Here is a 14,708-nt window from a genome sequence, read left to right on the forward strand (position 1 = left end):
TAAATCTCCTGTACTATGTTTTGTGAATGTGGGTTCTTGTGGTATTTAGTGCAAAAATATTCATAATTATCCTGTCATTATTTTGGATTGTGTCCTTTAGCATTACAAGCTTAATGTCTATTGGCTAGAATTCTACCTTGTCTGATATCAGAAGTACTATCTTTGCTTTCATTTCCAGTTTTCTTTATGTTCACCTTTCCCAGTCATTGAGTTTAGGTCTGTCTCTAAATTAAAGCAGAGCTTGTTTTGCTTTGTGAACCAGTTTGAAACTTTTTCTTGGAGTGGGCATGAGGTGCACGCACACTTACTGGTATGACTAATATGTTTGGTCTCAACTCATGCTATTTTCTTGTATTTTGTGTGTATATTGTTATGTATATTTTTCCCTCTACGTGGTCTTATTTGACTTATTTTTCTGAAAAGAATTTAGGAAGATTTGTGTTTCTGTGCTACTAGTTATCTTTATAATCAAAACTTATGAAGTCCTTAATCCCCCCCGCTCAACCTTTTCTTAATCTTCTAGTATTTCCTTTGTCATTTCAAAATGGTATCATTGTACTCCACTTATAATCTACATAATGAACTTATTCTGCATTCCTTGAATAGGTGCTTTCCAGTAGTAAATTCCTCAGGAAGCTCACAAATACAGTATTGAGTTCTAAACTGTTTTTCTATAGTCTTGATGGCTTTTTGGATATAAATTCCTTGATTCACATTTCTTTTTCCCTTGAATCTCAGGAAAATCCTCCACTTTCGTTTTCTTTCTATGTTGCTATTGGGATTATTTAATTAATCCGTGTCCCATTATTCTTAAGCTTTCTAGCCCATTTTCCTCTTTAGCAGGCAGTTAAGTAGGGGAAGTATTCTCTATAGCATAACCCATAGTGTATATGTGGGTTATGCATGTTTTTATTTGATGTCACCATAAGGATGGTGTTTTGGGAAGATGTAAGGAGATATTCAGATTTAGCTGGCCACCATTAAGCTTGGACATCTCTACCTCCTGGGACTAAGGTTTTATGTCTACAAGGAAAGATGGTGTCAGGCTTATATGTCAGATGATTGTCTTATTACATCGATTTTAAAATGCATCATCTGCACCCACATTATAATAGCTCAGATACTGAAAGAGATTTTACAGCTGATGACATATTACAGATACAGTTGTTTTTAGTGGTACATAAAATAAGTGTGTGTGGTACAGTTAGTGCAGTTCTGAACTTGATAAAATAATGGTTATCTTTTCTGTCCCAACTTGCCTCAAAGTTCTACTTTTCCTGAGTTGAAATACAGCTGTAGACAATAAAAAGGGAGCAGCTGTGTGGCTCCCTTCTCCCCTCCGAGCAGTGGTGGTAAGTGGAGATGGGCTCCAAATGGTTTCCACAGTGCTCACGCCAAGCCACTGCCTTTCTAAACACAGGATCATCGATGGGGCACTTAGGAGCCCTCTCGCTCTTTGTAAAAGAAACTTGTACCCTACTTCAGATTTGAGATGACTGTCCTTTCTCAGCATTTAGCCTGTTTAAACCAAATTTTATTGTTTCCTGTGTGTGTGTGTGTGTGTGTGTGTGTGTGGTGTACATTACTGGACTGTAGTCACTTTACAGTTACAATATAAAAGATTTTGATCCTTTTTGTTTAAAATGTTGTTGTGTTTCTAGGACTGAAGTCTCTTTGTCCCCAAACTTCCAATTATTTTTTTTAAAGTAGCAATAAACATATAGATGCTGCTATTCTGACTTTTTAAAAAAGTATTATTAAAGTTACTGAAAAGTTACTATTATCTGTTTACAGAAATGATGACTGGTACTTTTGTGGTCTTACGCGGCCCATGCTCGCTGTGGGAATGTAGGAAGTTTCAGATACTGTACATTCTTCGGTTGGGTGTGAAGAAAGAGACTAAAAAATTAAATTATTATTTTCAAAACAAAACAAGACACACAAAAGGAATATCACCCTAGGTTTGTAAAAAAGTTAAAATTAATACACAAATAGACTGATAATCAGGAATGTAGGTTTATTTCATTAAAAAACAGAATGAAACAAAACATTCATCCCCTAGAGAGTACAGAATCCTTTAAAGCAGCAGCAATCACAAGGCACATATGTACGGAATACCTCAAGCAAATAGAAACTGAACATTAATAAGAGAAGGAATAACGGTGTAATATTTATGTGCTATCTTGTGGCAAATATCACCAACCTTTAATACCACTTAAATTGGTTTGCTAAAGAAAAAAACGGGTAAAATACAGCTTAAAAATTTTATTTTTAGTGCTTTCACATCTTTTTTAGGTACAGTAGTCCTCCTCATGTGTGGGGATGCGTTCCAAGACCCCCAGTGGATGCCTGAAACTGCAGATAGCACTGAACTGTAGATACACCGTCTTTTCAATTACTAAGTGACTAGCAGGTGGGTGGTGTGTACAGTGTGAATGCACTGGGCAAAAGGGTGGTTCACGTCCCAGATGGGACAGCAAGAGATTTCGTCACGCTATTCTGAATGGTGCTCAATTTAAAACTTATGAATTGTTTATTTCTGAAAATTTCCCCTTAATATTTTCAGACCACGGTTGACCATGGATAACTAAAACTTCAGATAAGGAGGGACTCCCGTATTTGGAATTCTTAAGCTGAAAAGAAAAAAATTCTCATTTTTTTTTAGCTAAGAAAAAGCCTGTAGTTATACTCTCTAAGAAAACACACCATACAAAAAAAGAATACATTTGAGATACTCTAAAATATGAAGAACATGATTTATATTTTGTGATCAACAGAATAACCCTCTTCGTAAAATAGATTGGAAACATATAATCATGTAAGAGTCAATTATATTAAAATAAAATAGTATTTGAGTTAAATTATTGCTCAATTAGGAAGCATAATGAATATTCTCTGGTTACGGAGGCTGAGATTAGAAATGGTATAACATCAATATTTAGTTTATATAAAAATCCTAGGATTCAAATATATTATAATGAAGTTTATAATAATCACATAAGTAGTGTTCTTTTTTGCCACCATTTAGTTCCGTATGATGAAGACTGGAAAAGATGTGGTTGAATTAGATCTTCACTAATAAATTTTGTGTCTCATATGCTGACGTGTTCCTCTTGGCTTTAATGCTGCTAAGCTGTTTTTTCTATGAAGTATTCATTAGTTAGGGAGTGCTTATGGAATTGTTACTATTACAAGGGAGAGAAGAGAAACTAAAGCTCCAGTTTTAAATGACCACAACAAAAAAGGATATAAAATACTAGTATAATAAAACCTTTAAATAGTACTAAACAGCACAATTTAAATACCAGTTATACGCTGTCATTAGTTTTCCTCTTAAAAAGATCAGTTCCCGGGCTTTTAGATGTGTTTTCTTTGTTAAAATAAGAAGCATCCTTCTCAGGGTCACACACTCAGTCCATCTCCACACCATTTGGTAACAACATTATCAAATATTCAGGTGCTCTCATTAGGTCACTCCCTGGCCAGTGGGAGGTCTCTGAAAACTGCCATCAGCATGTTGGGTAGCAGGAGGCCACTGGGTCCTGGGACTCAGCTACAGCAAGACTTCTTGGGCCACCTCCTTGATGACGGATGCGGCTTTCTCCAGTTCTTCTTCTGTTTGTTCCACTGTGACCACAACCCTAATGCTGAGAAATCATAAAGGACACAAAAGATTACAAAGTGAGAGTCCACACCAAGTGTCAGTCATCTATAACCAGAAAGCCAGACCCAGTGCTGCCTGTTTGTAAAAGCAAAGCTCTCTTGGAACTCGGCCCACACATTAGTTTCTCTGCATGTGACAGGGACGCTGTGGCCTGCAAGCCTAACACATTCCCTACTGGCCGCTGCCAGCTGTCTGCTGCCGGCCTGGACCACTCGTGTGTGTCCAGTTAGGGTGGCCAGGCTGTGGAGGTCTGATGATGGGGCTGGGAAGCGGTTCCCTTTCAACAACTTACTGCTTCGAGCAGTACCAGGCACAAAGCAGGAATTCAACATTTCTCAAATCAGTGAATGCCTGGTTGTTCATATTTATAATTCAATAGGGCAATGTGGAAGGTCTGTAATACTTTGAGGCAAGGCAGAAATGTTCAAGTTTCCAGGAAACTGAAGAAACACCATCTTGACAGTACAATGCTACCTCTGTGCCTTTCATCTCCTTTGCAAGCCCCTGCTTCATCCACTGGACACACGTTTACTGAGCCGCAGTGTGCTGGGCATGGAGGGCTGAGGCTACAAACAAGCACGTCCAGTCCTCTCAGTCACAAGCAAGCACAGGACCCACATGTGCGTGGGTGCACTGGAAAATGAGGGCGCAGGGTCTCTAAGATGCTGCCGAGCTGCTGCCAGAGTGAGCTTCCAAAACCCCAGGCTGGTGCCCTGTGTCTGCAGAGCACTCAGACTCCTCGGTGTGCTCTCCAGTGACCTCCCTGACTTGCACCTGACCTTCTCCAGGACCCCTCTCTCTGGTCCCTCTGAGGCTTATGCTCTGAGCTCCCAGATGTACCCAGAGGTCTCCAAGCCACTGGAAATCCTGAGCACAGCTCACATCACCTCGCTGCTGGAAGTCCACAATGCCCCCCACTGTTTGGCAAACACACTCATTTCTCCAGGCTCAGCTTAGGTTCACCTGATTTCGGAAGCCCGGCCAACACTGACCATGCCACCATGGTTAGGGTGACCACCTCCTTTGACTAGTTTGTAAGTGCTCTGATGACAGAAGCTAGTGTCCTTTGGTACCTTCTGTGTGTGCTGCTGATGCTTCAGGTTTGCCACGCCCCTGCTTTGTTTTCCCTGAGGTGCTTCATGAGTGTTTGCCGAATGAACTGTCACATGTGCCCTGGCCAGGCAGAGGTGGCACGACCACAACCCAGATGACTATCCCTTCTCTGCAGGACTGTCCTCCTCCTGGCAGAAGCTGCAGGTGCAGAACCTGCCACCTTCGGGCTATGACAGATGTTAGCTGATCAGAACTTGAGCTCGCCCCAGTTCATTCTTGGGGTCCCAGCCATTTCTTTGAGTTAACTGGGAGGGTACACAGTGGGTCCCGGGGGGCTTTTCAGTTAAAATTTGAAAACATCTATTTTAAGGATAAAAAACAGGTGATGTACTACATTTTATGACAGACATTCCTCTTTTCCTGTTAGTCTTTCAAAATTTTTCAAAACATAATATATTTTATAGAGTTTAAAGGAGGAAAACAAAGTCAGATCATCGTTCAATGTCAACCCACCTTGGAGGAGGGAGGCACTTCTCTTCTTCCTCCAGGTAGCGAGCCTGAGTTAATGCAATGCTCCTGTCCATGCACTGTATGAAGGGAAAGGAACACATTTCACCCCGGACTTCAGACACTGGAGCCATTAAAGCAGGAAGGCGTCCTGCAACCCCCCACAGCACTTTGCACTTATAACTGCTGAAGGACAAAACTGAGCCACCACAACACCTCGAGCAGCACTGTTCCACAGAACTCTCTGCAGCAACAGACATGCTCGTCCTACAGTGTCCACCACAGTCGCCATGAGCCCTATGTGACTATCAAGCACTTGGAGATGGGACTGGTACTGCTGAGAGGCTGAATTTCTAATTTTACTTAGTTTAAATTAATTAATTTTAAGTGTAAACAGCCATAGGCAGCTAGTGGTTGTCATTTTAGACAAAGCAGAATTAGAACACAGGGGATGTCTTTGAGCAAAACCCTGTAGGGCAATCAAGAGCTGAACTTAAGAACAGCAGCAGCAGGGCTGTGTCAGAGAAAAACCGCTACACTTTAAATATTAGCAATAACAGGCACCAAGGTGTCTGATGTTAACGAATTTTTTGCGCAGCTTTCCCATACGCTAACCACCTGTCAACATTTTTTTTTTTAAATTAAAACATTCTCTACTAAAATAAAAAAAAGCATAAAAACCAGAGCAAGATAATAGTCATGGGGATTTCTTTTCAGGGTGATAAAAATGTTCTGGAATTAGATAGTAATGGCTGCACAATACTGTGAAAATTTGAAAAACCACTGAACTGCATACTTCAAAGGGCGAACTTTATGGTATGTGAATTATATTTTTTAAAAAACCCAAATCAACAGAGCAAGGCGTAAAGGAAAGAACTACTATTCCAAATGCCCGGAGTAAAAGAATGACCCTGGAGGTGGGGTCATGCTGGCAGCTGCAAGGGAGACACGGAGAACAATCCCAGGCAGTCATCACAGCTCCTCGCCGGCTCCTTGGAAAAGTGAACTCCTCCTGAAAACATCTGGACTGGCTCTGTTTCTAGCCCTGGCTGGTTAAGAGACATCACAGACCAGTTTGGTTTGTAAAAACAGCATCCTGTCCAGCAACTCAACACGAAACTTGGCAAAACCTCTCAGTTCTATAAAGCTTAAACAAGTTACATTCTACAACTCTTCTCTCTCCTCAAATACTGAAAAGAAAAAGAGAGTGGGACAAAGGGTTTTGAAGACTTGTGCAAGGGAAGCTGTGATTATGCAAAGAACCTGTACGATCTTTCTTCCTTTTTCTTCCTCCACAGGAAAAGTTCTAGGTAGTACTTTGCTTCCAGTCCCAGAATGTTCTCCTGTCACTCACTCTCCAGATGATTTCCTGAAGAGACTGGGGCCCACAGACATGACTCTGGGATCTGTGGGCTGTCTGCAGCCTTCCAGCTCCTGTGTTTGTTATGTGGGTAATCTAGGTAAGTGCAGTATATTAATATTTTAATGTTAAGTCGTTTCATTCACATGCCCTCCTCTGTGTGTCTCTGGAACAAAGCAGTAGTGAAACTGTTGCTACTTAATGAAAAAAGAGCAGAGGAGGTTTAATGTAGAATTGCTACACTGCATCAAGAGAAGGCCAGTGTCCCATGACACGAAGTGTGCACAGACAATGGTCTGGAGGTGGTTCGAGGGCAGACCTGGGGAGAAGCAGCAGCCACCACGCACAGCCCAGCAATGGCCCAGGAGGCTGGCAGGGCAGCTCTGTGGCCAGGCCTCAGCCACACTGCCGAGGGCGGTTCCCCTGAAAAAAAGAAGCTCACCTGTCACACACAGGTAATGCAATGAATCTGAATTTTAATGGCTCATCCTTTCAGTATTCAATTTATAAATCTGTTTTAGTTTTACATTTGTATAAAAACTCTAACCACAAGAATGTTGTGCTTAGTTTTGTTGTTTGTACGTATTTAAGCAACACTGCAATAAAATACTGAGGCAATAAAGAGGGCAATGGGGTGTTCTTTCCCTCTGAGGAGGGTCTTCCTTCACACCTGCAGAGCTGTGCCTGAGGGACACCTGTGACACTTCCTCAGTCAGCAAGGCAAGTCGTCCGGCCTGATCATTCATAATCTGACACTTCTCCTCAGTTAGAAAGCTCAGGTTCTGGGTTTGTTTTTATTTCCGTTTTTTAATACAGCTGACCCCAGTAGGCCGCAAACTGTTTAAAGTTCTCCATGAATCTGTTATTCCAGGTTATGTGGTTCCAACACGGCAGGCTACGCAATGGCTGAGGCAAGTGCTGCAGCCAGGGGCTGCCTTCACTCGTGGGCCTGCATTCCCAACAGCCATGGGACCGAGGGTGCCCTCGGAGATGCTGTATGGACGGATGATGCCTGGCATGGTGCCCAGCCTGGAAAAGGCACACAACAGGCAGCAGCCATCATTGTTACGCCAAGACACCTGACGGCACTGACTCGGAACAGGTGCCTCTGGAGTGAAGCACAGGCAGGCGGAGGAAGCAGGGCAGAGCCCACCCTCACTCTCCAGTACAGCTGGCCTCAGTATCCGCAGAGGCCTGGCTCCAGGGCATCCTGTGGGCATCACTCTCCGCAGATGCTCAACTGCACTATATAAAACGGCACAGTACTCGCGTATAACCCTCGCACATTCTCCCTTACACTTGAAATCATCTCTAGGTTACCTGTAATACCTAATACAATATAAATGCTATGGAAAGAGTTGTTATACTGTATTGTTTTAAAATTTGTATTTTTTAAATTGTTCCATTGTTAATTCTTATTGTTTTATTTTTCAAATATTTTTGATACACAGTTGGTTGAATCCATGGATGTGGAACCTGCAGATAAGGAGGACTGAGCATATTAGAAAATAAATAAATAACAACAAAACAAGAATAAAAACAATACGAATAAAAAGCAGTACAGTATAACAACTATTTCCATAGCATTTATTGGGTGTTATAAGTAATCCAGAGATGATTTAAAGTATATGGGAGGATATGCACAGGCTAGATACAAATAGTACATTATTTTATATCAGATACTTGAGCATTGAGGATTTTGGTATCTGCAGGGGTCCTGGAACCAATGTCCCGCAATACTGAAGGACAGCTGTACATAGTAGGCGTATTTCAGGTTATAGTAATAGGCGGTGTCATCCCAAGGCATGCACATTTACAGTGGCACAGTCCTCTGGACACACTTTAAAAGGAGCAGCAGCCCAGGGTAAAGTGAGGGGAGTACTCAGGAGAGGCAGCTCTCCTGAATAGAAAAGGGTAAATGTTTTCCCCAGTGATGGGTTTCTTAGTCAATAACTAAGCAATAATTAGTAATGAAATGACTTTCAAAAGATAAAGAAATTTAAATAAGTCTCCAAATTAGGCATGTTACTGAAGTGGTCTTCCTTCCTTCCTTTTTGATTACAAGAGTATTATGATTTCAGGACACTAGTTAATGGACCATTTCTGAGCTACATCGGGGGTTTCTACCCCAAGTCAGCCAGCTGTCCAGGAGTGTGTGCAGCTCCTACACACACTGCCTCCCCCACAAGTATGCACACAAAAGCCTGGCTCTGTAAATGGTGTGCAATGAGTCATCTGCAAGGCTAATTATTCCAAGTAGAAACCAAGTGTATTTAAATACCAAGTGGCATGAAACTCAACAATTTCAGTGGGAGGTGTAAACTGACCGAATGGGAGGGACTGCAGTTAGTCACCACGGACATTCCATGAGCTCAGCTGGGCAGAGCCAGACCCAAGGAAGGATCTGGAGCATTAGGACAATTCCACCTCGTGAGCGGGGTGACCAGCAATTTCCATTATACTTGATATATCTCATGGGGCAAAGAGCCCTTTCTTAAAAGTGACATAAAGAGCAGTGCTTGGGGTGAGGGCAGCAGGAGGTCTGGGGAGAGTCCCTTGAGTGGCTAGTAGCTAGACACTTACTTGGTTAACAATTTCTTGAAGTAGTTTAACATCTTTCTCTCGAGACCCAGTGCTGTCTTCCAGTTGTAGGTGAAATGCTGGAGAGAAGGACTCCCCCACCAGCTTCAATCCAGAAATGCTGAAGAAGAGAAACACATCCACAGATCCCCTCCAGGCTCAGAGATAACTCACGTGGTACTTGTCAAAGTCTACATTGTCAAGGGCCACTGAGAGCAATGGCAACCTATGACTGGATGGGAAGCATCCTGTGGCAGAATTCCTATTGCAGCGAAGAAAGATGAACTGCGTGCTCTGAGCAGTGCTTCTCCATCTAGGAACGTGCCCGCAATGCCCCTTCTGTGAGTGCGGGACAGGAGGAAGACTCCCTGCTCCTTGGAAGACATCACGGCCTCCAGTCTCATGGCTCCGGCACCCCCGAGGAGGTCTGTGTGGCCCCATCTCCCTGCTTTGCCCTGCCCAGCTCAGGCACCCCCTCGTCAAACGTCTTCTCATGGCCCCCGGCCGTGTCGTTTCCTCACCCCAGCTGCCCTCTCTCTCCTGTTCCTCCCTGTGTGTGTGCTGCGTCCCCGCTCATGCTGCCTCCAGCAGGGGCCTCCCTCATCACTCACTTTACAGAAGGGACCACTCCAGCATTTCCCACTGTTTATCCTGTTTGATTCCTTCACAAACTACTTACCATAATTTATACTGTTATGCTTCCTTGATTATTATCTAAACTTTTAGTTTGTATTTTGTCTCTCATAAATTATAAGGATAACTTTTCTTTTTTTTCCCCTTTTTGTCTTTTTTAGTGACCGGTAACGGGATCGCAACACTCAGTGTCGCGCCTGCACCGCGACCGGCAACGGGATCGCAACCCTTGGTGTCGCGCCCACACCGCACTCAACCAGTGAGCAGACCGGTCTCTACATGGGATGCAAACCCTCGGCGGCGCTACCACCGCGCTCCCAAGCGCTGCACTCTACCGAGTGCGCCACCGGGCCAGCCCATAAGGATAACTTCTGACATTAAAAACATATTTTGAACACAAGCAATATGTTTGGTTTGAAAATTTTTCTTCTTTGCATGTTTAAAGTTTTACTTGGATTAAGGTTATTTTCTTCTTCCTTAGGATTAAAAACTCAGAAATCTGCAGTTTCTCAGGGAGGAAGATTCCTCTAGGTATGAAATCCTGTATTTTTAAATGATTACTACAGATGTCACGAGAACTCTATGCCATATTACTTAGTCAGGTTCACTTAAAGTCCATTTTACCCCACAATAAGAAAAATAGTTTGATTTTTGACCTAGCACACAAATGGTGATACACATTTATTTGAACTTGTGCTAAACATTTTAGATTGCTGTTTCACTTACCAAGATTTGTTTTTCCTTTGGAAAGAAAGGGCCATAAAAAGCATGAGACAGCACATTTGAATCCTCCCAGTATAGGAATCAACAAGCTTTTACAGAATGATTTCTATGTACTATGAAGCATCTAAGGTATCAGAAGCTAATCTGATCTGGCTTTCAAACCACACTTGAACATCAGTAATTTGTGTGTCCTTTCTTTAAATGTAATATATCATGCTAGGATCTCTCCATAAAGCAGGTGGAAGGTCTGAATCACGGAATCTTAAAATTTAAGGCATCTGGAATGTGTGGGAATCTTCTAGATTAGTTCTTTTACTAATGTAGAAACTAAGTGGTATGCTTTCAAAACCCATTTCCTATGTGATTCTGAATGCGTTAAACTCATACAAGAAGTATTTTTTTAGGGTATGTACTCTATGGGGAGAACTTAAAAATTTGCTTTTCAAATAACATTTCATGTGATTTTCCTCAATATATACAAGGTATCTGAAGCCCAAAACTAGCTTGTGCTTTGATCAAATGAGCTCATCTCACATGTTGGGTAGGGTGGGCTGGTGGGAAGAAGAAACAAAATGCCCTACCTCTGGCTGCCCAGATGCTGAAAGTCAGAAGAGTTTAACTAATACCAAATGGACAAAGAACTATATGTTGCTCAAGTTAGAAACTCAGAAATTGTGTTTCAGAGCCTATTATATACTCTTTAAAGAAAAACTCTGGCAAACATATTTTATCCAGTGGGTAAATACCAATCACTGAGCTAAGTCCCAGGGACAGAGGAATTAGCAAGGGAGCCACTGTCTCCACTACATGCTCATAGTCTAGGGACAGAGCCAGACACCAGTAGCCATCTCTATTACAACTTGGGGAATTTTCATATTTCTGACACAGAGGCTAACTAGTAGCACAGTCTGTTGACTTTCTCTCCCAAACTCAATTTCAGAGATGGGAGAAGTGAATCTGTAATTAGAGGAAATTTAAAAAATTACTTAGAACATTGAGGAACGACCTCTGAAAATATTTATCTTTAACATATTTATTGGAATATAAGAAGTAAAATCAATAAGCTAAATGTAAGAAGCTGAAGAGGAGTAAAAACACAATGTAATAAAATAAGAGTGTATAAAAATAAGGAAAAAAATCAATGGAAGAAAATGGACTACGATAAAAATACATAAAACCAAATTTATAAAAAAGAATGTGTGAGGGAAAATTCTGGAAAGATTATCATGAAAATGGACAAACAAAAATAGAAAATAAAAAGGAGAAATGATATAGACAGAAGAGAGAGAATCACAGACTACTCCCAACCCAAAGGCCCCAAGCTTAGAGAGCCTTAAGGGGGGCCCTGTCCTTTGAATAAACTATCAAGCCTGGTCTTAGTGGCTCCATGAAGCAGAAAGATTGGAAAATAGTCGCACTGTCTATTAAAGCTACCATAACATTGGTTCTTGCTAAAGTATGTAAGACAAAAAGTGATAGGCCCATTTAAATTATAAATATAAAATTCAAATTAAAATATTAGCTAAAGAAATCTAACAGTGAAGAAAAATATATTGTAATCAAGCAGGAGTTTTCTCAGGAATTAAAGGATTGTTTAACATCAGAAAATATGTTAATATAATTCAACCATGAGACAAATCTATGATTTCTTTATCATAATAGATATAAAAAATATTTGCTAAAGTTCAACATCTATTTATTATTTTAATGAAAAGGTCTCCAAATCTTGGAATTATTTGACAAAGGCCATCCACCAAAACTTATCATAAAATGTTATGAAGAAATGCTCCTATACTGGGAATAAGAAAGTCTGTATTATTATTATTATTTTTTTTCCTTTTTGTCTTTTTTTGTGTCCAGCAACGGACAGCAACCCTCAGTGTTGTGCCCGTACCGGACCGGGACCGGCACGGGATCGCAACCCTCGGTGTTGCTCCCGCACCTCGCTCAGCCAGTGAGCGGGAACCGGTCTGTATGTGGGATCCGAACCCTCAGCGGGAGCACCGCCACACTTCCCAAGCGGCGCACTGTAGCAGTGCGCCACCGGGCCGGCCCGAAAGTCTGTATTATTGCCACTGTTCAAAACAGTATTAGAGATCCAGACCAATGCAATAAAAGAAGAAAAAGAAGTAAAATATATAAGAATTGGGAAAGACTAAATAGAAAACCATTATTGCATATAACAGGACTTCTGTACACATCATCATAATAGAATGAAACTACTGGAATTAATAAGAGCTTAGAAACTCTGCTAGATATAAAATCAGTTTAGGGAAAACAATAATATTCTTATAAATCAGCAATAATCAAGTAGAGGATATAAGAGAAAAGACAACCCTATTCATAATAGCAACAAAATCTATAGGACATCTGAAAATTCCCTTTAAAGGGTCCTATAAAGGTACAAGAACTTTATGGAGAAGAAGTTTAAATTTCATTAAAGGACATAAAGGAAGATTCAAATAAATAGATAATGTTCGTGGATGACAACTCCCTCCACATTAATCAGAAAATTAATGCAATTCCAATTAAAATTCTAGAAATAATTTTGAAGGAACCTGTATTCCAAAACTTATATTTAGTGATAAAAACAGAATTTGAGGGGGCCGGCCCGGTGGCGCACTGCTACAGTGCGCCACTTGGGAGCGTGGCGGCACTCCCGCTGAGGGTTCGGATCCCACATACAGACCGGTTCCCACTCACTGGCTGAGCGAGGTGCGAGCGCAGTACCGAGGGTTGCGATCCGTTGCTGGACATGAAAAAAAAAAGACAAAAAGGAAAAAAAAAAAAAACAGAATTTGAGGATTGAGCAAATAAACCAATGAAATGGAAGGGAGAGTTTAGAAACAGATCCAGGTATAGATGGGAAGCTGGTACATGACAGAGACACCATCTAGCAGAAAGGATGTGGAGTTTGGATGTCACTCATAAACTGACCTTGTTAATCTTAAAACAAACAGAGACACTCTTCTCTTGACCCCATTTCTAACTCCAGCCACCATGCTGTTTCTTGGTTTCTCTTTATAGCAAAACTCTTCAAAACAGTCCTCTAAGCTGTATCTAATTCCCCTCTTCCTGGTTTCTCTCAAACCCACTTCAGTCAGGTATTTTGCTTCTACCACTCCCCTGAAACTGCTCAAGTCACAATAATTTCTACATTACAAAATCTGAGGATTGAAGCTCAGTTATTTTGTCTGGCCTCATGGTGGTAGCACACCACATGCTAATAAGCACTTCTTTCACGGCTTCCAGGACCCCAGACTCTTCTGGTTTGCCTCTTCCTGACTGGCCACTCTTTTTTGGTCTCCTTGGCTGATTCCTGACCTCTTCATAATATGCTAATAACCCCCCAATTTTCTCTAGCTCTGTACTTTCTCTCAAACTTCAAACTTGTACGTCCAACTGCTGTTCTCCACTCGGTGTTTGATGGACATTTCAAGCTCAACATATCCAGCACTGAGCTTCCCCAACAAGTTTCTTTCACAGTTCTGCCTGTCTCACTCACCAGCAATTCAATCTAGCTGCTCACACCAAAAACCCTACGATCAAACGGAGTCTTCTCTTTCTCACTCACCCTGCATACGAACTTCTAGCAAGTCCAGATGGATTTTCCTTCAAAATTATCTGGAATCCAAACATTTCTTGCTGCTACTACGAAGGTCACAGTCATCACCAACTGGTTTCCTTGCTTCTCTTCTTATCATCACACATTTTTTTGTACTTTGCAGAAGTAATTTTGCTAAGACATAACTTCAGCCATGCCATGTCACTCTTCTGCTCAAAACCATGCCATGGCGTCCTACCTGAGTCAAGGTTCTTGTCATGGCCTACAAGGCCCTGTGAGGTCTGGCCCATCACCTGGCCCTCATCTGCTAGGTTCCCCCGCTTCTCCTCTCTCGTCACACCAGCCTTGCTGTTTCATCTGTTGTTCCCTCTAACCATCTAGATATCTGCATGATTTGTTCCCAAACCTCTTTTAGTGAGTGTTCAATATGAAGTGCTTATGGAATCCTCTAAGTGTGGGCACCAAACAGGCAACTAGATGTGAGACCAGAGGCCCTAAAGAGTGGTATAGAGTGGAGATACACATTTGTCAGTTGTCCACAAAGAGGTGTCATGAAACGATTTGAAACTTTGGGTGTGGAAGAGGCAATTTTTCAAGGTAATGAGAAGAAAAGAGGGCCAAGA

General features: G+C 41.6%; 1 long non-coding RNA gene across 1 annotated transcript; it reads right to left on the minus strand.

Annotated features, from left to right (window-relative positions):
* Positions 1 to 2,002: 2,002 nt before the first annotated feature.
* On the minus strand, positions 2,003 to 9,567 carry LOC103597069. The gene is made up of 3 exons (XR_551084.1): positions 9,168 to 9,567; positions 5,231 to 5,304; positions 2,003 to 3,647 (listed from the first exon to the last, which is right to left on the minus strand). It is a non-coding gene; the product is annotated as an uncharacterized LOC103597069 (long non-coding RNA).
* Between the last annotated feature and the right edge of the window lie 5,141 nt (positions 9,568 to 14,708).

The sequence above is a fragment of the Galeopterus variegatus genome, unplaced genomic scaffold (genome assembly GCF_000696425.1).
Source record: "Galeopterus variegatus unplaced genomic scaffold, G_variegatus-3.0.2 Scaffold2182, whole genome shotgun sequence".
Taxonomy (NCBI): Eukaryota; Metazoa; Chordata; class Mammalia; order Dermoptera; family Cynocephalidae; genus Galeopterus; species Galeopterus variegatus.